At 49.7% G+C, this 12,799-nt stretch overlaps 1 protein-coding gene across 4 annotated transcripts in view; it reads left to right on the forward strand.

Moving 5' to 3' along the window:
* arhgef6 (Rac/Cdc42 guanine nucleotide exchange factor (GEF) 6) overlaps nt 1-12,799 on the forward strand; it is a 192,426-nt gene that overhangs the window by 901 nt on the left and 178,726 nt on the right. The gene's annotated exons all lie outside the window — the stretch shown is intronic.

Consider the following 12,799-nt stretch of genomic DNA (forward strand, 5'->3'; position numbering starts at 1 on the left):
TTCCCCTCCCCCTCTCCTCTTCCCCTCCCCCCTCTCCTCTTCCCTACCCCCTCTCCTCTTCCCCTCCCCCTCTCCTCTCCCTCCCCCCTCTCCTCTACCCCCTCCCCCTCCCCCCTCTCCTCTTCCCCTCCCCTCCCCCCTCTCCTCTCCCCCCTCTCCTCTTCCCTCCCCCCTCTCCTCTTCCTCTCCCCCCCTCTTCTTCCCCTCCCCACCCTCTCTTCTTCCCCTCCCCCTCTCCTCTTCTGTCGCATATCATCGTGATACTTGGTGTATCCCAACATATACACTCCACCCCGCCCCAAAACATGTGATCTCCTGGGAGCGGCGAAACATTAGACAAAAAACCCAGTCCAATTTAGAAAAAACATGCTTTATCGACGTTGAAGGTGCTGTTTAAAATACACGTTGCTTTACTGCATTAAGTGAGGTGAAAGGAATATTCGTGGTTCAGGCATCACTTGTGACATGTCAGTGACCAGGACTCGTATCTAGTCCTGTCAGAAACCAGCAAAGGCTTGGCCACAGTGAATAACTCCCATCCACCAGAGAGAGGGAATGCAGTTATCAATAACTTTAAATACAAATACAATCGTCCATTATTACAGAAGAGGTTAATATAATTCCCGTGGCTCGCTCGATGGGAGCAAGTAGGATTTGGTAACACAAACTTGGTTATTAATGGTAACTGATATAATGAGGAAGTTATATTTCCTCTATTAATATTTTATGTATATTCAAATGCTGAGGCATTTGCTTTTGAAGAGAATCTGCAGAGAGCAATAATAGGAAGCGTTACCTGGCTGATCTCCCTTGGGGAAAGCAAACTTTTGCCAGGGTGTACACAAGTTTCAACATTATTCACCAACAACTTGCATTTATAAAGGGCCTTTTTATTTATTCGTTCCTGGGATGTGGGCGTCGCTGGTAAGACCAGCATTTATTGCCCATCCCTAATTGCCCCTTGAGAAGGTGGTGGTGAGCCGCTTTCTTGAACCGCTGCCATCTGTGTGGTGAAGGTGCTCCCACGTTTCCTACATTACAACAATGACTACACTTCAAAAAATACTTCATTGGCTGTAAAGCGCTTTGGGACGTGCTGAATTTGTGAATGGTACTGTAGAAATGCAAGTCTATGCCATGAGGGAGGGAGTTCCAGGATTGTGACCCAGCGACGATGAAGGAACGGCCGATATATTTCAAGTCAAGATGGGTGTGACTTGGAGGGGACGTGGAGGTGGTGGTGTTCCCATGCACCTGCTGCCCTTGTCCTTCTAGGTGGTAGAGGTTGCAGGTTTGGGAAGTGCTACTGAAGAAGCCTTGGCGAGTTGCTGCAGTGCATCTTGTAGATGGTGCACACTGCAGCCACGGTGCGTCGGTGGTGGAGGGAGTGAATGTTGAAGGTGGTGGATGGGGTGCCGATCAAGCGGGCTGCTTTGTCCTTGAGTGTTGTTGGAGCTGCACTCATCCAGGCAAGTGGAGCGTATTCCATCACACTCCTGACTTGTGCCTTGTAGATGGTGGAAATGCTTTGGGGAGTCAGGAGGTGAGACACTCGACACTCGCTGCAGAATAGCCAGCCTCTGACCTTTACTGCAACAATAACTTACATGCATATAGTACCTTTAATGTAAACATTCCAAGGCACTTCACAAGATGAGTCATAAAAAGCACCAATGGACACTGAGCCAAAGGGGCACCACCAAATACTTGGCTAAAGTGGTGGGTTTGAGGAGGGTCTGAAAGAAAGAGAGGGAGGAGGCGATGCTTCGGGGTTTCGGGACAGGATTCCCGTGCATCAGGTTGAGGCGGGTGAAGGCACAGCTGGCAATAGTGGAATGAGGGGAACAGAGATGCGCTGCAGGCTGGAGGTGAGGAATGGAGAGCTTAGGGGGAGGTTGTAGGGCTGGAGGAGGTTACAGAGATAGGGAGGGGTGTAGGGGCTGGAGGAGGTTACAGAGTTAAGGAGGGGTGTAGGGGCTGTAGGGGGTTAGAGAGATAGGGAGGGGTGTAGGGGCTGGAGGGGGTTACAGAGATGGGGAGGGGTGTAGGGCTGAAGGAGGTTACAGAGATAGGGAGGGATGTGGGAGGGAGGAGGTTACAGGAATAGGGAGGGGTGTAGGGGCTGGAGGGGGTTACAGAGATAGGGAGGGGTGTAAGGGCTAGAGAGGGTTACAGAGATTAGGGAGGGGTGTAGGGGCTGGAGGAGGTTACAGAGATAGGGAGGGGTGTAGTGCTGGAGGAGGTTACAGAGATAGGGAGGGGTGTAGGGGCTGTAGGGGATTACAGAGATAGGGAGGGGTGTAGGGGCTGGAGGAGGTTACAGAGATCGGGAGGGGTGGGGGGGGGGAGGAGGTTACAGAAATAGGGAGGGGTGTTGGGGCTGGAGGGGGTTACAGAGATAGGGAGGGGTGTAGGGGCTGGAGGGGGTTACAGAGATCTGGAGGGGGTTACAGAGATAGGGAGGGATGTAGGGGCTGGAGGGGGGGTTACAGAGATTGGGAGGGGTGTAGGGGGGAGGGGGTTACAGAGATAGGGAGGAATGTCGGGGCTGGAGGGGCGGTTACAGAGATAGGGAGGGGTGTAGGCGGGGAGGGGGTTACAGAGACAGGGAGGGGCGAGGCGATGAAGGGATTTAAACACAAAGCTGAGAATTTTAAATTTGAGGTGTTGGGGGACCAGTGTAGGTCAGCGAGCAGAGCGGTGGTGTGTGAGGGGTCTGGGTGTGGGATCGGCCACGGGCAGCAGAGTTTTTGATGAGCTGAAGTTTGCGATGGACAGGGGTCCGGCCAGGAGAGCGTTGGAATAAATGAGAGAAAGGTGGGCGATTGTTGCAGAGGTGGAAGGAGACGGTCTCGAGGAGAAGATGAGGTTGGAAGCTCCGCTCAGGGCTGTATAGGAGACGGAGATTGTGGAAGGTCTGGTTCAGCCAGAGACGGGGGCCAGGAAAGGGGATGTGATTTGTGGCGGGGGGTCGAAGACTTTGGTCTTCCCAATTTTAAACTGGAGGAAACTGCAGCTCATCCAAGGTAGGGATGCTGGGCAGTCTGACATCACAGAGGCAGTGTTGGAACGTAAGAAATAGGAGCAGGAGTCAGCCTGCTCCACCACTCAGTAAGATCATGGCTAATCTGATCTTGGCCTCAATTCCACTTCCCCGCCCGCTCACCATTACCCTTAACTCCCTTAGCGAGGTGGACAATGGGACAGCCCTACTGAGTGGGACAGTGGAGAAATGCATTGGACAAGGATGGTGTGATAAACTGGGTCAACGACTGCAGAGTGGTTGAGGGTGAGGAGGGATCGTTTACTGCAATCGCACAAGATGTCCTTTCTGACTTTGGAAAGGGCCATTTCAGTGCAGAGACGGAAACTTGATTAAAGAGCTTGGCAAAAGTGGGCCTGATTTTGGGAGGTGACAACATTCTCAAGGACTTTGGAAAGGAAAGAGAGGTTGAAGATGTGGTTTACGAGGTGAGAGGGGTCGTGTGGGGGTTTCTCAGGATGGAAATGGTGACGGCTGTTGTGAAAGGGAGAGGGAACTATTTAAAATATCTGCAGGAAGGGAAGTTGGGTGGTCAGCAGTTTCGTGAGACTATTGTGAGGCAGTTGGAGGTGGGTGTTATGGACAAGATAAGCTTGGAGAGGGGAGATGGAAGGGGTGGCCTGAAGGGAGGTTTGGCTCAGTGGCGAATGGAAGCGACAGAGGCAGTCTTACACAGCGTCTCAATCATAATGACGAAGAAGTCCATGAGCTCCTCGTTCTTGGTGGAGGTGAGGGTAGACAGGGCGGGGAGAGGGGATTGAGGAGACGGTTGGTAGTGAAGAGAACCTGTGTTTGTTCCCGAATAATAATTCTGGAACAGTTGGTGATTTTGGGAGAGGGGAGTGTGGCCCTATCATGGTCCAACAAGACCTGCTGCTAGTTTGCTAAATCACTCGTGCTCCACGCACGCGCGTCTGCACCCCTTGGGCTCGAGAGAGGAAATGTGGCGGCCAGAATAAGGAGTGACCAGGGTGGCAGAGCGTCGAGGGGCAAGCCGATAAGGAAAGTGCAGTTGTTCGTGATTTGGGGGAGACTCTTTTCTGTAAGAATGGAAGTGGGGCTCACACGGCATTGGTCTGGTGCAGTGAGAACAGAGGCAATTGAGCACAAGAGCAACTCTTTCTGCAATAGGATTCAGTGCCACAAAAAGCCCTGAGTAAAAAACCTGGCATTTCTATAGCACCTTTCACAACCTCGAAGCACTCTACAGCCGTGAAGTACTTTTGAAGTGTGGTAATGCAGGAAGTGCTGCAGGCAGTTCATACACAGCGAGATCCCACAATCAGCAATGTAATAATGACCAGATAATCTGTTTCAGTGATCTTGGTTGAGGGATAAATATTGGCCCCAGGACACTGGGGAGAACACCCCAGCTCTTCTTTGAAATAGTGCCATGGGATCTTTTACATCCACATGAGAGGGCACACGGCACGTCTTGATAGTGCAGCACTCCCTCAGTACTGCCCCTCCAACAGTGCATCCACTTCAGAGTGGCAGTACTGAGGGAACGCCGCACTGTCGGAGTGGCAGTACTGAGGGAATGCCGCACTGTCGGAGGGGCAGTACTGAGGGCGCGCTGCACCGTCGGAGGGGCAGTACTGAGGGAACGCTGCAATGTTGGCGGGGCAGTATTGAGGGAGCGCTGCACTGTCTGAGGGGCAGTACTGAGAGAGTGCTGCGCTGTCGGAGGGCAGTACTGAGGGAGTGCTGCACTGTCGGAGGGCAGTACTGAAGGAGTGCTGCACTGTCGGAGGGCAGTACTGAGGGAGTTCTTTCGGTCCCAGGTTTTTTGTTGGACCTCAACCTTGAGGCTTCTATACTGCTGTTTTGCTGCTCCGGAGTTAGGTTGTTGCTTAAGGCTCAGAAATGCCTTGCGTTTGCGATCTATTAGCTCTTGGATCTCCTGATCATTCTCATCAAACCAATCCTGGTGTTTCCTGCTCGCGTGACCGAGCGTCTCTTTGCAGGTACTTGTTATGGAGGCCTGGAGGGCAGACCAAGCGCTGTGAGCATTCTGTGTCTCGGGGTCATTAAGGCATGGCAGGTTAGATGTGAGGCGCTGACTGTATCAGGCTTACGCTAAACAGTCCTTCACCAGCCTGTCCTCACCGCACCGCACTGTCCCCCAGTCATCAAGATCCACGGCGTGGCCCTCGACAACATGGACCACTTCCCTTATCTCGGGAGCCTCCTATTAACAAGAGATTCTCCTATTAATATTGACGAGGAGATCCAACACCGCCTCCAGTGCGCCAGTGCAGCCTTTGGTCGCCTGAGAAAAAGAGTATTTGAAGACCAGACCCTCAAAACTGCCACCAAGCTCATGGTCTACAGGGCTGTAGTAATACCCGCCCTCCTGTATGGCTCAGAGATGTGGACCATATACAGTAGACACCTCAAGTCACAGGAGAAATACCACCAACGATGTCTCCGCAAGATCCTGCAAATCCCCTGGGATCACAGACGCACCAAATTTAGCGTCCTTGACCAGGTCAACATCCCCAGCATCGAAGCATTGACCACACTCGATCAGCTCCGCTGGGTAGGCCACATAGTTCGCATGCCAGACACGAGATTCCCAAAGCAAGCGCTCTACTCGGAACTCCTTCACGGCAAACGAGCCAAAAGTGGGCAGAGGAAACGTTGCAAGGTCACCCTTAAAGCCTCCCTGATAAAGTGCAACATCCCCACTGACACCTGGGAATCCTTGGCCACAGACCACCTGAAGTGGAGGAAGAGCATCCGGGAGGGCGCTGAGTACCTCGAGTCTCGTCGCCGAGAGCATGCAGAAAACAAGCGCAGGCAGCGGAAAGAGCGTGCGGCAAACCAGTCCCACCCACTCTTATCCTCAACGACTATCTGTCCCACCTGTGACAGGGACTCTGATATTGGACTGTTCAGTCACCAAAAAACTCACTTCAGGAGTGGAAGCAAGTCTCCCTCGATTCCGAGGGACTGTCTATGATGATGATTGAGGGAGTGTTGCACTGTCGGAGTGGTTGTCTTTTAGATGCGACGTTAAATCGAGGCCCCGTCGGCTCTCTCAAGTGGTTGTAAAAAATCGCATAGCACTATTTTGAAGAAGAGCGGGGGAGTTCTCCCCGGTGTCCTGGCCAATCATCATCATCATAGGCAGTCCCTCAACATCGAGGAAGACTTGCTTCCACTCTAAAAGTGAGTTCTCAGGTGGCTGAACAGCCCAATACGCGAATTACAGACTTTGTCACAGGTGGGGCAGACAGTCATTGAAGGAAAGGGTGGGCAGGGAGTCTGGTTTGCCGCACGCTCCTTCCACTGCCTGCGCTTGTTATCTGCATGCTCTCGGCGACGAGACTCGAGGTGCTCAGCGCCCTCCCGGATGCTCTTCCTCCATTTAGGGCGGTCTTTAGCCAGGGACTCCCAGGTGTCGGTGGCGATGTCACATTTTATCAGGGAGGCTTTGAGGGTGTCCTTGAAACGTTTCCTCTGCCCACCTGGGGCTCGCTTGCCATGTAGGAGTTCCGAGTAGAGCGCTTGCTTCAGGTATGCAGACAATGTGGCCCACCCAACGGAGCTGGTCGAGTGTGGTCAGTGCTTCGATGCTGGGGATGTTGGCCTGAGTGAGAACACTGACGTCGGTACGTCTGTCCTCCCAGGGGATTTGCAGGATCTTGCGGAGGCAGTGCTGGTGATACTTCTCCAGCATTTTGAGGTGTCTGCTGTATATGGTCCACGTCTCTGAGCCATACAGAAGAGCAGGTATCACGACAGCCCTGTAGACCATAAGCTTGGTGCCGGATTTGAGGTCCTGGTCTTCGAATACTCGCTTCCTCAGGTGACCGAAGGCTGCGCTGCTGCACTGCTGCACTGGAGGTTTGTCGTCAATGCCTGCCCTTGCTGATAGTAGGCTCAATATTTAGCCCTCAACTAACATCACTAAAACAGATTATCTGGTTGTTATCATATTTCTAGTAGTAGTAAGGTTGGGGACAGTATCAAACAAGAAATTAGGGATGCGTGCAATAAAGGTACAGCAGTTATCATGGGTGACTTTAATCTACATATTGATTGGGCTAACCAAATTGGTAGCAATGCGGTGGAGGAGGAATTCCTGGAGTGTATTAGGGATGGTTTTCTAGACCAATATGTCGAGGAACCAACTAGGGTGCTGGCCATCCTAGACAGGGTGATGTGTGATGAGAAAGGACTAATTAGCAATCTTGTTGTGCGAGGCCCCTTGGGGAAGAGTGACCATAACATGGTAGAATTCTTTATTAAGGTGAAGAGTGACACAGTTAATTCAGAAACTAGGGTCCTGAACTTAAGGAAAGGTAACTTCGATGGTTTGAGATATGAATTGGCTAGAATAGACTGGCAAATGATACTTAAAGGGTTGATGGTGGATAGGCAATGGCAAACGTTTAAAGATCACATGGATGAACTTCAGCAATTGTACATCCCTGTCTGGAGTAAAAATAAAATGGGGGAGGTGGCTCAACCGTGGCTAACAAGGGAAATTAAGGATAGTGTTAAATCCAAGGAAGAGGCATATAAATTGGCCAGAAAAAGCAACAAACCTGAGGACTGGGAGAAATTTAGAATTCAACAGAGGAGGACAAAGGGTTTAATTAAGAGGGGGAAAATAGAGTACGAGAAGAAGCTTGCTGGGAACATAAAAACTGACTGCAAAAGCTTCTATAGATATGCGAAAAGAAAAAGATTAGTGAAGACAAACGTAGGTCCCTTGCAGTCAGATTCAGGTGAATTTATAATGGGCAACAAAGAAATGGCAGGCCAATTGAACAAATACTTTGGTTCTGACTTCACGAAGGAAGACACAAATAACCTTCTGGAAGTACTAGGGGACCGAGGGTCTAGTGAGAAGGAGGAGCTGAAGGATATCCTTATTAGGCGGGAAATTGTGTTCGGGAAATTGATGGGATTGAAGGCCGATAAATCCCCGGAGCCTGATAGTCTGCATCCCAGAGTACTCAAGGAAGTGGCCCTAGAAATAGTGGATGCATTGGTGATCATTTTCCAACAGTCTATCGAGACTGGATCAGTTCCTATGGACTGGAGGGCAGCTAATGTAACACCACTTTTTAAAAAGGGAGGGAGAGAGAAAACAGGGAATTATGGACTGGTTAGCCTGACATTAGTAGTGGGGAAAATGCCGGAGTCAATTATTAAAGATGTAATAGCAGCGCATTTGGAAAGCAGTGACAGGATCGGTCCAAGTCAGCATGGATTTATGAAAGGGAAATCATGCTTGACAAATTTTCTAGAGTTTTTTAAGGATGTAACTAGTAGAGTGGATAAGGGAGAACCAGTAGATATGGTGCATTTGGACTTTCAAAAAGCTTTTGACAATGTCCCACGCAAGAGTTTAGTGTGCAAAATTAAGGCACATGGTATTGGGGGTAATGTATTGATATGGATAGAAAGATGGTTGGCAGACAGAAAGCAAAGAGTGGGAATAAACGGGTCCTTTTCAGAATTGCAGGCAGTGACCAGTGGGGTGCCGCAGGTTTCAGTGCTGGTACCCCAGCTATTTACGATATATATGAATGATTTAGACAAAGGAATTGAATGTAATATCTCCAAGTTTGCAGATGACACTAAGCTGGGTGGCAGTGTGAGCTGTGAGGAGGATGCTAAGAGACTGCAGGGTGACTTGGACAGGTTAGGTGAATGGGCAAATGCATGACAGATGCAGTATAATATGGGTAAAGGTGACGTTATCCACTTTGGTGGTAAAAACAGAGAGACAGACTATTATCTGAATGGTGACAGATTAGGAAAAGGGGAGGTGCAAAGAGACCTGGGTGTCATGGTACATCAGTCATTGAAAGTTGGCATGCAGGTACAGCAGGCGGTGAAGAAGGCAAATAGCATGTTGGCCTTCATAGCGAGAGGATTTGAGTAGAGGAGCAGGGAGGTCTTACTGCAGTTGTACAGGGCCTTGGTGAGGCCTCACCTGGAATATTGTGTTCAGTTTTGGTCTCCTAATCTGAGGAAGGACATTCTTACTATTAAGAAAGTGCAGCGAAGGTTCACCAGACTGATTCCCGGGATGGCAGGACTGACATATGAAGAAAGACTGGATTGACTAGGCTTATATTCACTGGAATTTAGAAGAATGAGAGGGGATCTCATAGAAACATATAAAATTCTGACGGGACTGGACAGGTTAGATGCAGGAAGAATGTTCCCAATGTTGGGGAAGTCCAGAACCAAGGGTCACAGTCTAAGGATAAGGGGTAAGCCATTTAGGACTGAGATGAGGAGAAACCTCTTCACTCAGAGAATTGTGAACCTGTGGAATTCTGTACCACAGAAAGTTGTTGAATCGATTCCGTTGGATATATTCAAAAGGGAGTTAAATGTGTCCCTCAGGGCTAAAGGGATCAAGGGGTATGGAGCGAAAGCAGGAATGGGGTACTAAAGTTACATGATCAGCCATGATCATATTGAATGGTGGTGCAGGCTCGAAGGGCCGAATGGCCTGCTCCTGCACCTATTTTCTATGTTTCTACGTTTCTATGCTCCATGCCATTCCCCCAGGCAATCATCTCGTGATATTGTCCCTCAGTCTGCTCAATGCTCACACACAATCAAACTCTTGTTATTCGCCCATCTTTGTCGCTCAGTCAGGAATTCTCTACAGGTATGCCTTCCCTCAGACCCAGCATTGCACACCGGCACTCTCTGCACCTCATCCAGGACTGCTCCAGTACTGCTACACATTGGTCCATCAAGGCACTGCGCAATGGACTGAGGCAACACCTAATATTGGTACAGAGCCCTCGCTGCACCTGGACTCACAAACCAATACTTGAATAAACCAAGCCAAATACAGGGGAATGCTCGCAGATTTTTTGATACTGGCGCTTTCACAACCGAGCCCATAGCCTCCTCGGCCCAGTGTCAATTGATGCGTATTGTCCAGCGGGGGTCATAGGTCAGTGACCGGGCGCAGGTGTGCGAGCTGTGTTCGTTTTGTTCAGGCTGGTGGGAGGCTTGTACAGAGCAGTGATGGAACGCTGCTTCCATGGGGACTGGCTCATTCTTTGGCATTGATTAAGGCCAGGAGCACAAGTTCCCCCTCCAAAGGTGTCAGCCGTGGCTCAGTGGGCAGCACTCTCACCTCTAAGTCAGGAGGTTGTGGGTTATCGTTTGGCTCTGTTATCACACCAGAGACTTGAGCACATAAATCCAAGCTGATGCTCCCAGTGCAGTGCTGAGCGAGTGCCGCACTGTCGGAGGGGCACTACTGAGGGAGTGCCGCAGTGTTGGAAGGGCAGTACTGAGGCAGCGCCGCACTGTCGGAGGGACAATACTGAGGGAGTGCTGCACTGTTGGAGGTGCAGTACTGAGGGAACGCCGCACTGTCGGAGGGGCAGTACTGAGGGAGCGCCGCACTATCAGAGGGGCAGTGCCTCACTGTCGGAGGGACAGAATTGAGGGAGCGCCGCACTGTCGGAGGGGCAGTACTGAGGGAGCACTGCGCTGTCGGAGGGGCAGTACCGAGGGAAAGCTGCACTGTCGGCGGGTCAGTACTGAGGGACTAGAGCACTGTTGGTGGTGCAGTACTGAAGGAGCGCCGCACTGTTGGAGGGGCATTACTGAGGGAGTGCCGCACTGTCGGAGCGGCAATACTGAGGGAGTGCCGCACTGTCGGAGGGGTAGTACTGAGGGAGTGCCGCACTATCGGAGGGGCAGTACTGAGGGAGCGCCGCATTGTAAGAGATGTTGTCTTTCGGATGAGAGGTTAATGGTGAGTTCCCGTCTGATTTCAGGTGGACGTAAAAAATTCCACGGTACTATTTTGAAGAAGAGCAGCGGAGTTCGCCCTGGTGTCTTGGGGCCAATATTTATTCCTCGTCCAATATCACTGAAACAGATTATCTGGTCATTATCGCATTGCTGTTTGTGGGATCTTGCTGTTTGTGGGATCTCGCTATTTGTGGGATCTCGCTGTTTGTGGGATCTCGCTCTTTGGGGATCTCGCTCTTTGGGGATCTCGCTCTTTGGGGATCTCGGTGTTGCGGGATCTCGGTGTTTGTGGGTTCTCGCTGTTCGGGGATCCCGCTGTTCGGGGATCTCGCTGTTGGTGGGATGACTCCCAGTGGTTGGGGAACCAATGTGGCGGCTCGAAGAACTTTGAATTTTTTTCCAAAACTTTGATTATTTGCCTTTAATTTTTTGGTTGTGTCGATATTTGTTGGTTCATGGTATCAGGGAGTAAGGAGCAAATGTGAGTTGAGGTACAGATCAGCCATGGTCTGATTGAATGGGGGAACAGACTCGAGGGGCTGAATGGCCTCCTCGTGTTTGTTCATTGGTTTGTTTTGAAGTGAATAATTTTTTAAAAGGCGAGTGTTAGTTTGTATTGTAAACTGGTCATTAGCAGCTCCTGGTGTTCACTGGCTGGGTGCAGAATCCAGCAATATCCAGCGCCCAGTAAGCGCAACTTAATTGCAAACCATATACATAGAATGTACAGCTCAGAAACAGGCCATTCGGCACAACAGGTCCATGTCGGTGTTCATGTTCAAAACCAACCTACTTCCTTTGGATGAGACGTTAAACCGAGGCCCTGTCTGCCCTCTCGGGGATGTAAATGATTCCATGGTGCTATTTCAAAGACGAGCAGGGGAGTTCTCCCTGGTGTCCTGGGGCCAATATTTATCCCTCAACCAGCAACATTGAAAAAACTGATTATCTGATGATTATTAAATTGCTGTTTGTGGGAGCTTGCTGTGCGTAAATTGTGTAATTTCAACATAGTGATGACACTTCAAAAGTACTTCCTTGGCTGTAAAGTGCTTTATGTCCAGTGGTCGTGAAAGGCGCTCTATAAATGCAAGTCTTTCTTCCTCTCACCCTATCTGCATATCCTTCTATTCCTTTCTCCCTTGTGTACTTAGTTAGCCTCCCTTTAAATGCATCGATGCTATTCCCCTCACCACTCCCTGTGGCAGCGAGTTCCACATTCTCACCACTCTCTGGGTAAAGAGGTTTCTTCTGAATTCCCCATTGGATTTATTAGTGATTGTCTTGTGTTGATGGCCCCTAGTTCTGGTCTCCCCCACAAATGGCCACCTCTTTGCTGTGCCTTCTCTATCAAACCCTTGAATAGTTTTACACACCTCAGCCTTCTCTTTTCTCGTGAAAATATTGATTAAGTTAATTTGAAGTGGATTCAAAAAAACTAAACAAAGTATAAATTCAATTTGCTAACACAGCAGGCTTGACATCTTCAAATAATTGTACTCAGGCCCAAACTGAAATGTGCTGCATCTTTAAATCAATTCAATTAATGTTTTGTTCCGACATGATAGTAAAAAAATAGTTGAAAATTAGAAAGCTACTGCATCGAAACTATGTTTCCCATTTTATCGTGTGTTGAAAACATAGCCAACAGGAAACCTAACTATAATAGTTTGGGTATTATGGATTAATCATGTGACAAAATACAGGAAGGTATTAATAAACTTGCAAAATGGCCTTTAATTGGGAAATTAATTTCAATATTGCCAAGTGTGAGCTGGTGCACTTTGGTAGAAAGAATAAGGTCACCACTCCTTGGGGGAAAATATCTAAATGGGGGAGAGGAGCAGAGGGATCTGGGGGTACAGAGACACACATCACTAAAAGAAGCGACAGAAGTTACTGAGGCCATAATGAGCAAACCAAGCACTGGTTCATTTCCAGAGGGATAGAATTGAAAAGCAGAGGAGAGGTGGGAGGCAGCTTGTGCGGAGCATAAATACC

This window comes from Pristiophorus japonicus, chromosome 6 (genome assembly GCF_044704955.1).
Source record: "Pristiophorus japonicus isolate sPriJap1 chromosome 6, sPriJap1.hap1, whole genome shotgun sequence".
NCBI lineage: Eukaryota > Metazoa > Chordata > Chondrichthyes > Pristiophoridae > Pristiophorus > Pristiophorus japonicus.